This window comes from Myxocyprinus asiaticus, chromosome 39, assembly GCF_019703515.2.
Source record: "Myxocyprinus asiaticus isolate MX2 ecotype Aquarium Trade chromosome 39, UBuf_Myxa_2, whole genome shotgun sequence".
NCBI classification, from domain to species: domain Eukaryota; kingdom Metazoa; phylum Chordata; class Actinopteri; order Cypriniformes; family Catostomidae; genus Myxocyprinus; species Myxocyprinus asiaticus.
Genome location: NC_059382.1, coordinates 32,217,287 through 32,234,824, shown reverse-complemented (window position 1 = coordinate 32,234,824; position 17,538 = coordinate 32,217,287). Strand labels below are relative to the sequence as shown.

Below are 17,538 nucleotides of genomic sequence, written 5' to 3'. Positions count from 1 at the left end.
TCACCAGTTCAAATCATGTCACCCGAATGAGCAGTAAGGGCGTACACAAACGTCCATTTCCGTGCCCAAGGCAGTACTGCAGATTTCTTCATTGTGTAGCACCTCATGACAAGCATCAGTGATAATTTTGTTCAGGAAGGTGAGAAGGAGGGGTTCAAGGTTTTCCCCCCTCGTCAAGGATGGAGGCAGCTCTCCAATCACGGGGACTGTCAGCTCGAAGTCATGAAACGAGCTGTCGATCAGCAGCCCTAATGGTCTACGTGCCGTCACAACAATTGGTATGTTTGTTAGGTTCTGGACAAGCAAGTAAGCTGAGCGGTTGTTGAGCTCAAGCAGGGGTGTGCCACAGACGGTCAGGCTGAGTTCCCAGAAGTATGGCAAGGGTTGGAAGAATGCCTGTGAACCCGGTATCATCTGTCCCTTGAGGATCATGAGGTGGACAGGGGCACCTGCAGTTCTAGCTGGGATAGTAAGGTCAAACTCGCTCGTTGCCTGACATGAGTGATGGTCTGATCAGACAACATGTGTCCTGGATCAACCGCTGCCAGATGGTTTTCAATGCTTGCCTGAGACCATAGGACCTGGTTGACAGTGTCCAGCAGAGCACCTAACCTAACAAGGATATCGGCCCCCACGAGGAGTGAGGGATCAAGTTGGGGAATCACACTTGAAGTGTGTAAACCTCTTCTTTTCAATTTGAATGGAAAGAGCACATATCCCAATAGTCTTGATGGGCCTCTGCGGTGACTTTTGTGCACAAAGGACAGAGAGGAGCTGTTCTAACACAGCTTGTCGCACAAAGCTTGACTAACGGCGGACTTTTCAGACCAGAGTGCGACAAGCACATCAGGTACCAAGATACCATTAGCGTGCACGCCTCCAGCTATGCAGGGGCTGTACAAAGCTGGGTTTGAGATTTGTAGTGAGCAAAGGAATGATTCGTGGGTGCTCACGGGTCCGCCAAGCTGCGGTGTCAGTGGAGTCACAGATGACTCAAGAGGCTCAGAGCCAAGATTAGTCTGGATGTCTGGGTGATGACAAAGCGCTGACTCAAAGAACAGTGTCACAATTGGGCTCTCCTGACTCTTGGATATAAGTGACACGGTCATCTGAAGCATGACGGCTGTGGGCTAGACGGACCAGATTCGGGGTTGCGACCTGGGTCCACGTGCCCGTGAAGGTAGTCAATTAGCTGGGCAAGTTGGTCCAGCAGGTCGTGGCCGATAAGAAGTTGTTCTGTGTCGAAAGCACAGATGTAGATGGGATGGTTGAGGGTCATCTCCTGGAAGGTGATATCAAGCCAAGTGCATTTTGTGATGGGGGCTCTGTTTTGTGTGTAGCTGACAAGGCTCACATCACAGGGCTCTGTCTGCAGAGGTTTACCGAGAGAGAGCATTGCCCTGGCGACTTCTGCGAAAGTCTCCTCGCACATTAGGCTAATTTCAGACCCAGTATCCAGTAATGCATGGATTTCTATACACCCTCCTACCGACACTGAGGTGTATATGCGTCTGGCATTACCCTTTTGGACAAGGTCTCCCAAGAATTGAAGGAGCAGAGCATGGGTATTGGGCATGACTGCCACTGGGAGCGTCTGGGTCTTCCCTGTGTTCTTCCCCCAGCCTACAAAGTAGACTCTGTCCGCTAGGCTTTTCTAGATGAGGCTGAGCTGACGCTTCAGATCACTCTTTCCAGGAGGCTCTGAATGATTCCCCGTTTCCATTCCATTGTCTGGGGCTTTTCACAAACCCAACATTCCTTTTCTTTGGAGAGGGATTCTGTTTTTTATGTTTTTTCTGACCCTGGGAGGGACCCTTGTGGTCATTCCCTTGGTTTCTACAACCCCCCTGTGGGTGGTTGGGCAAGTGCTTTGGGGCTGCCGCTTTGCTGCTTACCCTAGGTTGAGGCATTTCATAGCCCTCAAGCCCTAAGTCTGCCCTCTCTGAAGACTGGATGTCTAGGACTCTGACATCATCTTCTGGTTTATCAGTCAGATGCACGACTGTTTCATCTGTTTCATCCAAGTCATCTGGGCCATCTTTCTAATTCCCTGCATAGTCGGTCTACCCTGTTTACACATCAGTGTAACGTGGGTTCAAATGCAGGTGTGGAGGTTATGGAGGAAGAGAGATCTGAAACCTCGCTTTCCTTCCAGACCTGGCTCATTACTTCCTTGGAAGTATGCATTCCTTAAACGCCTAGAGTACTCCCTGGGAGGCTCCAACCGCTTCTGTTGGATGCAGATGGCACTGAGGGTGGCTGATGTTTCATCAGTATATGGCGAGTACTCCTTGCTCAGAACCCTGCAAAGCCTCAGGTAGCTGTCACGAATGCGCTGGTAGCTGGAAATGTTTTCTAGATGAGTTTCAGCTTCTCACGCACTGAGGCATGAGGCAAGTTGACAAGACAGTGTTCAATTTCCCTGAGGTAATCGTTGACATTTGAATCTCGGCTTGCTGGGTCGAAATGTTGTCCTTCGCAAAGGAGTCAAGCTGGCGCATGTGCAGACCTATGTCTTGGTCCGCTTGTATCCATCTGACTCATCAGAGGATGAGTACCAGTGCCTGCCCCCATTGCCACAGCGTTGGGTGAGACCACTTCCTCTTTGTGGTGAGGAAGGCATCCTGATGGGGCGTAGCCTAATAGATACCTGAGGGAAAGACTGCCGAAATGTGGCCTTGCCCCCGAAACATGGTGGACTCATGTCCCGAACAGGGATGCGCTCTTGCTCTGGGAGTTGGAGCAATGGTTTCGAAATACTACCTGAACCAGGGGTGGGGTATTTTGCCGTAGTGCCATCCTCTGAGTCCTCTGCCCCTCTCTGGTCAGAGGTGGGGTAGTGGAGCGCTTCTTGAGCCTTAGCCCGTATGTGCACCTATGCCTGCAGAGCGCCGCCACCTGGCACGGGTGCCCAAAGCCCCCGTTCAAGGCCTGTAGGTTTACGTTGTCTCTGACGGCCAAGGCCTACGGTGCCACTGGACAAGCCGCCTCCACCCTGCACACCATGGCTCTCCTGCAAGTCCGCCAAGGCACTAAAGGAACTGCACGAGGGTAGTTCCGCCCCAGGATTGATGCAGGAGCTGCGCTCGGCGACCGACCTCGCTCTCCGAGTGACGGAGGTCACAGCGCGGTCTCTCGGGCGGACGATGTCCACATCAGTGGTCCAGGAGCACCACCTTTGGCTCAACCTGGTCGAGATGGGTGAGGCCGACAGGACACGATTCCTTGCTGCCCCCATCTCCCAGGCTGGCTTATTTGGTGACACCGTCAAGGGCTTTGCCCAGCAGTTCTTGACGGTGGAACAGTAGACGGAGGCTATCCGGCATATCCTGCCCCGGCGTGGCTCAAGATCCCACACCCCGTCTGCTCATCGCCAAGGACGTCCACCTGCGGTGACTGCACCGGTTCCGCCGCAACCCGCCCCTTCGGCCCGGCCCCAGCGTGGAGCCCACCGCAGGAAGCAGACGCCACCCGTCTCACGGCCACCCAGAACCCTTCAAAGCGCCCTTGAGACGGGCGACCCAGGGATGACGAAACCCGCTGCTCTTGAGCTGGTAAGCAGACCTCTCCATCTTTTTGTTACCTTTGCATTTAATTGCGCTGCATGCCCAAGTGGCTGCAGTACTCAAGAGTTCATCAAGAGCGGTTTCCTTGTTCCCTGGGTCATGTATCCGGTGTGCCTATGGCGTTGTGAGCAGGCTGTGGCGTTGCTGTGATGTGGCATGGAGCAAAAGATGGTGCTAACTCAGCGACCATGATGAGGAACTCTGGCTCGGCGGCGGCCATGTTGTGGAACTCTGGCTCGGCGGCTGCCATGACGTGGACCTCTGGCTCGGCGGCGGCCATGACGTGGACCTCTGGCTCAGCATCCGCCTCCCCCACAGTGAACATGGAACCAATGATCTGTAGGGCGAGGTCGATATATTGAGCCTCCCATTAAGGAGGAGATCGGCTCACTTAACCCCAACCTAAAAATGTCCTTGAGGGCGACCACATTAAAATCCACCTGGCTGGCCAGAGCGCAAAAGTCCTCTATGTAATCCTCAAGGGGACGATTCCCCTGACGTAGGCGTATGAGCCGAAATGCTGGGTTCATTATTGTGTCAGGTATTCTGTAACGTGTGCTGGCTGCACTTGCAATGACAATGACGAAGTGTTGAGAACCCAAGTGCAGTTTATTTACAATAGTGAAACCAAAACCCTAACTATGAATGTGAAACATGAACTTGACTTGACATAAACATAACATGGCTTGATATAAACGTGGCCTGACATAAACATCTACACTCACATTCAATACTTGACAATGGCAAACATGAGGGCTTAAATACAAGACATGGGAGAACATAAACCAATGAACAAACAGAACTCATAACAAGATAATTAAACAATAGACCAATGAAAACATGACACTTGAACATGGAGGGAAAACATGAAATCACATGACAAGGGATCACATGACATGAAACAGGAACTAAACTTTTCAAAATAAAAGACATGAATCAACAAAATACACATGACAGCACCAATATTTTTTTTTTAATCAATCCCAGTCTATTATTGTGGTAAAATCAATTTTAAATAAACCTGCCCCTAAATGGCAAGTTAAAACAAATCAGACAGCCTCTTCTTTCCTAAGTCGGTGGTTCAGAATAAGCTGAAATCTGGGCCAGACTGTATGCTGATAGTCAAAAATCTGGCTACACAAGACAATAAAAAAAAATAAAAAATAAATAAAATAAAAATAAAAAAAAAAGGAATATTTTTAACTGTCAAGTGGCTGGCAGATCATTCCAGTTTGAGCCTTTTCCTGCAGAAATCGAGCATAAGAGGGTCTTTTCAGGGCTCCAGGTGCTCCTTTCCCAATTCTGCCACATCATGTGTCAGTGACTCCCTATTTCCTTTGTCTCTGAAAATGCTTTTCGGCACCTGCATGTTGCCAGTGATTTTGGCGAAGTATATTACTGCTGAGCAATGATGCCCACCGTTGGACAGAAATTGGATTGCCTGAACAAAGGATTAGATCACAGGGCTTGAGGGAGAGACACAGTCACAGTAATTTACAGGTACTAGACAGTGAGAAAAAAAGGTAGTGTATATGCTCACTAAAAGCCTAAACATACAATACAATCATATATAGACCATTTCAAGGATGTAAACAATAATAATGGAATTAGAACGCTTCTGACCCTGAAGCATTTCCATCCTGTATCATTACCGGATCCTTTAAATAAGGCTCTGAGTTAACATATTTTCTCAAAAAACATAAAAAATTTACCTGAAGTGACTTATCCAGATGTGTTGTTGATAATGAGCATCTACGTATGAGAGAGGATGAAATTGTATCATAGTTTAAATGATCACAATTATTTCCTCAGTGGAAAGATCGGGTGTATTGCTCCATTAAAATCAATGAAGCCACTGAATGAACCCGAGTCTGCTTGAAAAGGTGGTCTGGGGTACGGTTCATGTGAATTCCGGTGCGGTTTGCTGCTGATGTGAACGCAATCGTACCAAATCACAGAAGTGAACCGCTATTTATGACGTATAATTCACATCTTTGCAGGCTCCCGATCGCAATTATTATGGTTTAATGCATTTCTCATACCAGCTTATGTCCAAATAAATCACCTTCAGAGAGCAGCTCGCATTCCTCACATCTCTTGCAATGCATATTCTTCACATCAATGCACATTCAGTGCATCCGTGGCAGACAAACATAATTGTTGTTTTGTGCATGTAATGTTTTGGTGGTAAATCCAAAGAGATTAATACTTTAATAACACAGTGAAGCTGATGTCTTCTTGAGTTATTGCCTAGTTACAGTGATAAACAGCTGCCGCTTGTATTCATGCTGATGACATAATCGGACCGCGGTTCGAACCCAAAAAATATGGTGTGAACCAAGACCACTGGGGGCGTGGGGAGAGAAAACAAACTCGGGTTCGGTCCAAGCAATCGAACCAAGTGTGAAAACACCCTTAAATAATACCAAGCTATAGAAAGACAGATTTTTTTATTTTTTTATCAAATTGTTTATTATGTTTCCAGGAGTGTTGGTTAAAAAACTATACAAACAATTTTCTTTTTTATTTGATTTGACTTGTTACAATGTTTTTTTTTTCTATTTTGGCAACGACATTTCAATGTTCTCTTTTTGCACTGTCAAACAAACAAGTGATAGCCAGTGCTGAAGTATTTTACCAATCAGAAATTAGCTAAATTATTTCTGATACAAGTAATGGCCAGCATCATCCAGTCTCTGCCAACCATGTTAAAATAAAATTTTGCATTATAAATTCTCAATCTATGTACTGATTACCATTGTCCCAGCTCTTTCAACCATGTTGAGTGGTGCAAACATCATCTGCAGCTGAAACTGAACTTTTGGTCAGATGTTAGGAGTGAATGCACTTGGCTGCATAAGAAAGTTATAGGATGCTCCCTATTTAGTGAATGACTTAACTTCCAGTGTGCTGTCTGTCTGCACTGGTCTCAGAACAGTTCGAAGTGCACCTTATTTTCACCCTAACTCCATATAAAGCCTCTGAAAGCAACATTTTTCAGCTTTTGGATAAACCCATTGATTGTCAATGTGATACACAATGAATATATAATTTCTAAGGGAAAAAAAGGCCTGTAGTCCTCGCAAGACACTCCTAAATCGCTCAAATTTTCAAAATGGCATATTGGATGAAATTAGAGACTCTAGTCGTATTACTCAAACAGGTTTCAATGTAAAAACTTAATGAGGTTTCTTACCAGATGTGGTTTTGTTGGAGTTTCTTCCAAAGACAAATTCCGCTGAGGTCGGCGCCATGTTGTTTGTTCACACAGATTTCATCTCTGGTAGGTAAACATAATTTTTGGCAACTAACTGTAAGTTTGATAGGTAGAGTTCAGCTGGCAATTGAGTCAGAATATTTCTTTATGGGCTCTAAAAGTGACCATATAGTTCGCTCCTGTTATAATGAATGAAGTTGCACAAGTCACGCGCTTGCAATGCTAACAGCGTCATTAATTGTAATGGGAGTAAACAAATATAATAATTGTAACAATTGTAAGCATCTAAACTTTGATACGCTTTCATCGCATCTCTCGTGCAGGCACACTCAGTGTCAACAAGATAATGGTACACATTTGGATAAGTAAGGGAAACTTTTGATGTCCTTTAAGAAAAGTTCTTGTCTTAAAATCTTATTTACAGTATCCAGTAATGACATCTCGTTTATTAGTTTTTGTTTGCATATATATTATTTGTACATACAGTATATCTTAATTTTTTTCTGAATCAAAAAGTAAGTGATAGTCATTTAGTTTTGACAGTTCTGGGTTATAAAAACTGTGCCACTGGAAATGCTTCAGGACCAGACATGCCCAGTAGTATTGTAATTTCTTTGTTATAGTTTACTTCCTTGAAAAGGTCTATATGGTGACAGCAGAGGCCTATTGTTACACCTGCGGCACCTGCTACCTCTCCAGTATGCCGCCAGAGGTTGCCATCCCCTGAGTATTAACATCTCACGAACTACATTTCCCATAATCCTCCGCTCAGACTGATTACTCTCACATCTGGTTCACATAAACTCTGGTTATTTAAGTTCCCTGTTTTCTCGCATTTAGCGCGAAGTCTTGTTTGCCTTGTCAACATTTCTGAGCGTTATTTACCTATCCTGTTTTCCCTGTGTTTTGACTCCTGCCTGTTCCTCGTATTCCCCAGCCTGCTTATGAGTTTTGTGGACGTATTGCCTGTTTATTGGATTACCCCTCTGCCGCAGATTTCAGATTTACTTAGTTTGCCTTTCTGGACTGTTCGCCTGTGTACCGAACCCTTGCCTGCCTTTTTGTTTACTATTGTCTGCCTTTTTGTTTTTCCTTATTTTGCTACTTTGTTTTACTGTTTATTCTGTTATTAGAACTGCACATGGATCTTAACACACCTGCCCCGGCGTCCTCACTACACCTATATCATGAAACCGGTTTCGGTGGCTAGCCAGGTACGTTTTAGTTTAGTTTGCGTCAACCCTGGGTTTTAGGTACCATGAAGGCTGGTTGGCTTTTATCAGTGTTTATCGCCATAGTAACATATTTTTGTTCTGAGTAACAGATCGGTAATAGATACTGAACCAATCAGCTGTGAGTAAAGTGACATCTCTGATGCAATGACATCACACCCCATGTCTCTTAAAGTGCAATTTTCAGAAAAAAAAAATAATATCTTAGAAATCCACAAAATTGACTCTTCATGATAAATTATTTATTTGAAAGTCTAAATATAAAGTTTCAGCAGATGGACGCTTGAATTTTATTTAAATGCACTATAGTTGTTTTTCCTTTACCTACCTAATAAAAATATCCATGAAGCTATAAACATAATATAATATTAAGCTATCTATAAAACAGCTAGTAACATGGATTAATATAATACCTTCCAATAGTGATTGATTATAAAATATGAAAAGCTCAATCTCTCCTCAAGATGGCGAAAGGGACGAATGCCACCCAAACCTCTTCTTTCACGAGCTATAGATGAAAATACAGTATTTCACATGGTTCAATATAAGCTGTACACAAAATACATCTTTTAAAAAAAGAACAAATACATCTTATTGCATGCCAGTTATTGAATACAGTATTCAAAGTGCTCACTTTTTAATTTTTTTAATAGTAGCCTATATTAATTTGCAATAGTATTTCATTATTTTAAACTTTCAGTTTAAATGAATATAAAAGCTTTTTAAGCTTTTAAAATTAATAAGCCTGTGTGTTCTTCTTGTGGACATATGCTAATTCACTTATTTATGCATTGATATATCAGCTGTTTTATATTTTTATCACCTAAAGAAGATGTCACCAGCAGTCCTCTTGAGCTCTCGCAGCAGCCACTGTGTTTCTTCTTGTTGTGTAAATGTCTTTCAATTCTTCATACGTTTGTGATCTTCATAAGTGATCCTTTGTGTGGTCTGAATGTGTTTGAATTCTTCATGGTTTCATGGTGATCAGTAATTGTGCAGTATGAAATCTGTTCTCATTTTCATAGTTCTCATTTTTCAACAATCTCTTGTTGTGCTGTTTAAATGTATTTAAAGTCTTCATATTTTCATAATGATCAGCCTTCAGCGGAGAGATAAATCCAGCTAACTCTTTCACGAGAAGTGATTCTGAATCACGCACTCTTTAATTTGCATTTCACGCATCTGGCTGTTCGCTGCAAACGTCACTCATTCATGTGCACATGCGCATGATCTAATCTTATGCTGTGTTCCAGACAACTTGGAACTCAGGATTTTCCCACCTCTTACTTGAAAATATTGACTGGAACGCCGCTTGAAGTCAGACATCCGACATGTGACCTTGGGGTAGATCGATGAACCCCTACTTCAGCGAGTAGCGTCATTTGACGTCATTTCCAAGATGGCGTGACCTCTTATGGCATAAAAACAAACAAGTATTTTCACTGCAGGAAATGTCTGTATATGCAATATACAATAAATGTACAAGAGGATATTCAGAGGAATTGTTTGTGTATCATTCAATGCCTAGATTTTCACCTATTTTGCACATGAAGTAGCTACTAGATAGCTAGCTAGCATCTTGAAGGCTGTGCATGTGTTTATGCATTTGGCATCTGTTCGTGTGACCATGAAGTGTGAAATTGTGAAATTGACTGGAACGGTGTGGCAGGGCGAGCAAGAGATAGACACAGTGGGTGTAGCGTCAAGCCTCGGAGAGGCATTTATTGGAAACAATAATAAACATAAAAATGTCCAAAAGGGGTAATAAAATGTCCAAGGGGGAATAGTGTTCATAATAAAAGGGAGAATCTGGCATCCTCGCGGTGAACGGGGCTCCGTGAAAGGGGCGGGGTAGTGTTCATAGGATAGCCCAGGCATGGGCTGGGTCAGTCGGCCGCTCACGCTCCCCTCCAAAGTCCACGGCGTGTGGGGTGGCGGCGTCACTGGCGGCCTTTCTTCCTAGGCTCGCGGCAAGCGTAAGGGGAAGGCAGCCCGGCATCTAGCCCGTCGGCGGCAACGTGAGCATTACGCCATCCGGGGGTCCGAAGAACGGGTCCGGCAGCGCGTCCACTTGTCCGATCCCTTCTAGTTCTTGTCCTGGGCATGCGAGGATGCCAGGGTGTGCACACATGGAGATTTGAAGCCGGCTCCCCAAGAAGAGGTGCGCGCTGCTTTTTTAAGACAGCGGTGATGAAGCATTATCCCCATCAGGTGTGCTTCATTCACCGCTGACCAAACGAGGCTTATTAATTATGCACTTCTTCTCGCTCTCTCACCCAACTCCCGTCGTGAGCCTGGCTGAAGGGCGGCCCTAAGAGGCGGGGCGACGATGATGAGCCTGAGGGGCAGATCATTCCACCACAAATGGACTGAGGTCAGAGGTGGGAAATTTCAACTCGGATATTCCCACCTCCAACTTCGTCTAGAACGCAGCATTAAACTCAGGATCAAAGCCTGAGTTGACAGAGAAAGTTGATGAGCAGCATCATGGTACCAATTAGGCTTGACTGGACTGTTTTGGTTTTGTTAACTCGAAACCAATCCTGGAACCCTGAGTTTGTTCAACGAGCTTCATGGTACAGGCAACTGGAGAATTCTCCTGTACACAAACTGCATCCCATGTTTTTGCCTGCAAATACATTTGCAAATATATAAAAATATTTTTGGAATTATGCAAAAGTGAAAATAAAGTGAACCAGGAGCACTTTGCATTCACAAAGCATGTTATGAGCATTTCGCTGCATGTGCTGCAGATTTTTTCAATGAGGCAACATTTTTGCAAACCCTGCTTACTAATAATTTGATATGCAGAGGCTGACAGAAACTGTAAGCTAGTGGAACATTACTTTTTTGCATTATTTATGACATTGCAACGCAGGTTTTTGTGCTAAACATACTGTGCAGAAAAGTAGTGTGCTTGTTTGATAAAGTACCCCCTTTGTGGCTTTTGAGTGCAACCATACAAAATGTATGCACCAAACGAACCAAACTGTCATTCTTTCCTCACTCTGTAGACCTCCAGAGGAGCAGTTCACAGCTCCTTTCCCTGAGGTGAATGCACTGCCAGCTGGGAGGGACAGTGGAGAGGCTCCCTCAAGGGTTTCAGAGGCATCACTGGCTGAGTGAGTAATTGGGTTAGCCAGGTTACAGCTGTTTGGATCCCTGCTAGTGCCACAGACAGGCCATTAGAACTGGCAGGAGTATTGGCTAATGATGGATGTGACAGGAGTGCTAATGAAAACGATGACCCACGACTGAGTCCATACTGCCTAGCTGTACCAACACTAGTATGAAACTTGTGGACTTTTAAATAATTATAGCTAATAAAATAATCCCTGGTTTTATTGGATGTGAATATATACTGTAGGTGGGATATGATCACAGACCTATTATGAAGGTGACATAGTTTTGGATTTGGCAATATTTTAACAAGGACTAAAAAAGAAATGTTTTTCATTTCGGTTCGTTTTGAGCAAAAACTGTATTTTTTTGTTGAGTTCTGTATCCTCTTTACCAAAAGGTTACCGGTTAAAACAAAATAAAAGAACGTTTAATAACATTCTTTTTAAAATGACAGTGCTTTGCGCTAATGAGTGGGTGAAATACCAATTGCAGTGTTGCTAGAAACAAGTAACATGGTCTGGAAAAACAAGCCCAAAATAAGCCACTTGCCTCACCAAAATAAGCGAAAATAAGCATTTTCTTTCCCAATGTGGTAGATTGATCAGTATAGAAATCATAACAAGCAAAACCTGGCAGCATCAAATCTGTATTAATTCATCATATCTAACAATAATTCAGTGAAGATTTGGAAACAACTGAGAAAGTACTTTTTTATCTCTAATAATGTTTTCCTTGTATCTGGATTAGCCGTGCATGTATACTGTATGTAGTATTTATACATAGTTGTTAAAAAGGTCTTCATTCCGAGAATCTGGCATCCACAACGGGCAATTAGGCAAAGAAATGTGTGATGCTGCAGTTTCCTTCAGGATCAAAGCATTTTTATTTATTTTTTATTAACAATTTGTATTGATTCCAATCATAAAACAAACAAACACAACATAAAATATGGAATCAAATTATATACTTAAGACTTGACGTTTTTTAGAATCCTAGCCCACACTCTCTCCTCCAATACCAAGTTTAAATCTTTCTCCCATAATCTCTTGAGAGAAGTTGAAGCTCCATCCTCCAGACTCTGAATTAACAGGGAGTAATACACTGATGCCTCATGACCTTTTCCAAAAGCAGTAATCACCACTTCCAGAGTATCTGCCGCTTTAGGGGGTGTATGCTACTCCCAAAAATAGAACAGAGCAGGTGGCACAGCTGTAAATACCTAAAGAACTGAGATCTGGAAATCCTAAAATGTTGAAACATATTTTCAAAGGATCTCAACAATCCACTCTCATATAGGTCACCGAGCGTATTAACCTGCCTCATAATTCACTCTGACCAGCAGAAAGGGGACTTATTAATGCATAATTTTGGGTTCAGTCATATGCTCAAGGCAACATTTAAATAAATGTCCAAATTAAACACTCTGGACATTTTTGTCCATACCACGTGCAAATGCGAGATAACGGGGTGTAACTTAACTCCTCCGGTTAGATTAATAGAAAGGCTTTGCCATGGCAAAATAGGGGCAAGTACTTCCTGTTCAATACAAAACCAGGGAAAGGCTCTCTCAGGTGGAAGTGACCAATGAGCCAAATGTCTGAGACTGAATGCATAATAATAAAATTAAATCTTGGGTAGGCCTAGCCCAGCTTTGTCAATCAGCCTATGTAACTTATTGAAATGTAAGCTGGGATGCTTACCATTCCATATGAACGACTTCGCTATGCTATCATATTGCTTGAAATAAGAGAGGGAGACATCTACAGGGAGAGAATGTAGCAAGTAATTTTGGAATACAATTCTGATAACATTAAACTTCCCAGTCATAGATAAATGTAATGAAGCCCACCTGCCCACATCACTCAAAAACCTTTTTATTAAGGGGTCAAAATTAATGAACTAAATCACACAAATTTGCTGGGAATAAAATGCTCAAATACTTAATGCCCTGTTTGGGCCACTGGAAGGCGCCTGGCTGAAAAGCCGTTACTGGGCAGTACGCTGTCAGAGCCATAGCTTCGGATTTAGACCAATTGACTCTGTATCCTGAGAATTTAGAAAAGGAATTAATAATTCTGTGGAGGCAAGGCATAGTTCTAATGGGGTCAGAGACGAATAACAAAATATCATCTGCGTAAAGCAAAAGCTTATGCGCCATACCTCCCGCCACCACCCTTGGGAAATCATCTTCCTTTCTTATCGCAGCTGCTAATGGTTCCAGGGCAAGACAGAACAATAATGGGGAAAGAGGGCAACCCTGCCGGTTGCCCCTATCCAGAATAAAATAATCTGAAATTAATCCATTTGTTTGTACTGCCGCTAACGGGTGTCTATTAAGTAACTTAATCCATCCAATAAAAGTATTCCCGAACCCGTATATTTCCAAAATCTTAGAAAGATAATCCCATTCTACCATATCAAACACCTTTTCGGCGTCAAGTGAGATGGCAGCGACCGGAGTCTGATCATTCGCCGCTGACCACATGATATTGATCAAACGCCTAATATTATCAGAAGAGCTGTGGCCCTAGATATACCCCACCTGATCTATATGTATAAGAGATGTCATAACTTAATCGATTAGCTAGAATTTTTGATAATATTTTAACATCTAGCTGGATCAGGCAAACTCTTACACTCACTTGAATCTTTGTCCTTTTTACGGCTCAGACTGATCTGGGCTTGTGTCATGGTTGGCGGAAGCTTTCCATTCTTTAATGATTCAGTATAAACTTCTAGCAAAAGTGGAGCCAGTTCCATATCATAAGATCTAAATAATTCAGCAGCAAAGCCATCTGGCCCTGGAGACTTGCCTGTAGGCAAGGCCTTAATTTCCTCGCCAAGCTCCTTCAAGGTTATCTCAGAATCAAGAGAATTTTATTGCTCAGCCATCCGTTTAGGAAGTTCTAATGGTTCCACAAAGTTTCTAATATCCTCATCAGTGGACGAGCACGTGGAACTATAGAGATCAAGATAGAATTCTTTAAAAGAATTATTAATATCAATGGCTGAGGTAAATATTTCACCACCAGCAGATTTCACTGAGGGAATGGTAGAAAAAGACTCTCTGTTTTATATATCTAGCCAGAAGTTTTCCTGCCTTTTCCCCCAACTCAAAGTATGACTGTCTTGCCCTGAATAGCCAAAACTCCACCTTCCATGACAAAATAGTATTATATCTGTATTTTAATCGGGTCAATTCTCTGAGGCCATCAGACGACATTCGGCACTTCAGCTCTGCCTCGGCACTTTTAATATTCCCTTCCAACTCCACGAGTTCTCGTGCTTTGGATTTTTTGATGAATGAGGCATACTGTATGATCCGACCCCTAAGAACCGCCTTAAGTGCCTTCCAAGCCACGCCCGCAGAGGATACTGAGGACCAGTTGGTCTCCATATAAACATTAATTTCAGCCTTTAACATTTATTGGAATTCAGGATTTTGCAAAAAGGATACATTATAGCGCCAACTATATGATTTATTTTTCTAAACACTTGAATGAAATGTTTCTCATGATCTTAAAAATCTTTTGATCTGAAGGCATATGCTTAAATGTTTGAAATTAGTTTTGTAGACAAAAATATAATTGTGCCACCATATTAATTTATTTCATTATAAAACTAAAATTTAATTTAAAAAAAAGTTTTTGAAATTGATGACTTGGACCAAATAATAAAGAAAAGCAGCCAATAAGTGCCCAATATAGATGGGAACTCCTTCAATACTGTTTAAAAAGCATCCCAGGTGATACCTCAAGAAGTTGGTTGAGAAAATGTCAAGAGTACATGTCTGCAAATTCTAGGCAAAGGGGGACTACTTTGATGCTAAAATATAACACGATTTTGATTAATTTTGGATTTTGTTTAGTCACAACATAATTCCCATATTTCCATTTATGTTATTCCATAGTTTTGATGACTAATATTATTCTAAAATGTGAAGAAAAAAAAATTATAATAAAGAATAAGTAAGTGTTTCAAAACTTTTGACTGGTAGTGTGTGTGTGTGTGTGTGTATGTGTGTATGTGTGTGTGTGTGTGTGTGTGATATATATATATATATATATATATATATATATATATATATATATAAAAATCAATTCTAGAATAAATCTCATGGACTGATGAAAAATGTATAGTCCCTACCAGATGGGTTCAAAAGTCTCCAAATATCTGTAAGACCAAGATTTTTACACATCCTGTGAAGCATCAATGTTAAGACCATGATTTTTACACATCCTGTGAAGCGTCAATGTTGCTCTACGGGGCTTACACACATTTGCTTCACTATGATTAAGGACTGAGTCCATCAATAGATTAAAGTCTCCTCCCAATATTATATTATGAGGGGTGCCAGCAGCTTACAACATCCCTTCAAAATCTATAAAAAAGCCCCGATCATCAGCGTTAGGTGCGTAAATATTAGCCAAAATCAAACTTTGTCCCTGAATTTCTGCTAAAACATTAATGACTTTTCCTAATTTATCTGTTTGAGACATTTGAATTGTAGTTGCTTACTTATCAGTGTAATGACTCCCCTGCTCTTACTTGAGCCAGCACTAAAGAAAACATGTCCACCCCATATCTTCCCAAATTTTTCAGCTTCCTGCGGGGAAAGATGTGTTTCTTGAAGAAACACTATATCATATTTCTTACGTTTAAGAAGAGAAATAACTTTCCTTTTTTTTATGGGGTGCCCCAACTCATTCACATTCCACTCATACTAACATTTGAATATATTGTGTGTCAAAAATACAATTACAATGACCATATTCCAACATTAGTGCAACAATCAAACCCCAAACTTCCCCCCGAACCAAACAAACAGAAAAAAGAAAAATGTGCGCATTAACCCCACGCACGACAGCGCCAACTGCCGTCCATCCTTCTAAACTCAAACAGTCCATGTACACCTACAAGAGCCCCTGTGACAACTTTGCCGTCAGATTGCTCTAGTCCAGTGTTTCTATACAAATTTTGTGAGACAGAATTACACAACAGAAGATAATCTATAAAACACACTCCAGCCAATAGGCAGAATAAACACAAAGAACATGTAGATTCATCCACATAACTGTCCCGAGGGTGTGTTCCTCCACAAAACAAACTCCAGCCGCTAGTGGAACCAGCACATAAAAAGAAAAAAAAAAGGCTGTTCAGTTTCCTCAGACAGTCAAACTAATGTTCAGTGAGCCGGCCCATTCGACTGCTACATGAGTGCAACAAATGACCCAATCACTCCAATGTCCTGCAAGGAATACTCCACAAAACAAACTCCAACCAATAGTAGGCATAAGCACAAAGAACGTGCAGATTCATCCACAACACTGTCCCGAAGGAGTGCTACTACACAAAACAAACTCCAGCCGCTAGGCGGAACCAGCACAAAAAGAAACAAAAAAGGCCATTCAGTTTCCTTGGACAGTCAAACTAATGTTCAGTGAGCTGGCCCATTCGACTGCTACATGAGTGCAACAAATGACCCAATCACTCCAATGTCCTGCAAGAAATACTCCACAAAACAAACTCCAACCAATAGTAGGCATAAGCACAAAGAATGTGCAGATTCATCCACAACACTGTCCCGAAGGGGTGCTACTACAAAAAACAAACTCCAGCCGCTAGGCAGAACCAGCACAAAAAGAAACAAAAAAAGGCACTCGGCTTCCTCGGACGATCAAGTGGATGTTCAGTGAGTCGGTCCACTTGGCTGTGACGTGAGTACCACAAAATAACTTACTCAGTCCATTGACTTTATGAAGGACATCACTTGTTGGGGACATGTAAATACTTTACAGCCATCCTTATCATCAATCTCAATTTGGCCAGAAACATTTTTTCTTGCAATCCTTGAATCGATCACATTTCTCTCGTCGAATTCGCAAAGTCTGGGAACAAGACAATGCTGTGGATCTTCCAAGAAAGCCTTCCTTTACTCCTTGCCTTGCATAACACGAGATCTTTATCAGATGATCTCAGATATTTGGCTAGAATTGATCGGGGCCTGTCTCCCTCAGTGGATCGACGAGCTGGACCCCTGTGAGCTTGGAAAGAGCCCGTCCAGGAATTTCACCATATCCTGACCTTCTTCATCCTCAGTAATTCCAACAATTCGGATTTTATTCCGCCAGTTACAATTCTCCAAGTCCTCCAGCTTCTCCCAGACACACTCCAAATCCACCTTGGTCACTAGCAGATTAGCAGCTAATTCCCTCTCTGATGACTCCAGATAATCGATCCATTTCTCGACATCCCCCACTCTTGTAACCACCTCAGTGAATTTCATCTTCGTGGCAGTGATCGATCGACGTATTACAGAAAGATCCTCCAAGTCAGCAACAACCTTCGTCAGCATTGCCAACACGTTTAACAATTCTCGCTGAATTTCCTTCACTTCTCT

General features: G+C 42.5%; 1 long non-coding RNA gene across 1 annotated transcript in view; it reads left to right on the top strand.

Moving 5' to 3' along the window:
• LOC127430213 (uncharacterized) overlaps nt 1-17,538 on the top strand; it is a 110,189-nt gene that overhangs the window by 10,649 nt on the left and 82,002 nt on the right. Inside the window, exon 2 of the long non-coding RNA XR_007895424.1 lies at nt 11,030-11,137. This is a non-coding gene — a long non-coding RNA (uncharacterized LOC127430213). The remainder of the gene's footprint in view (nt 1-11,029; nt 11,138-17,538) is intronic.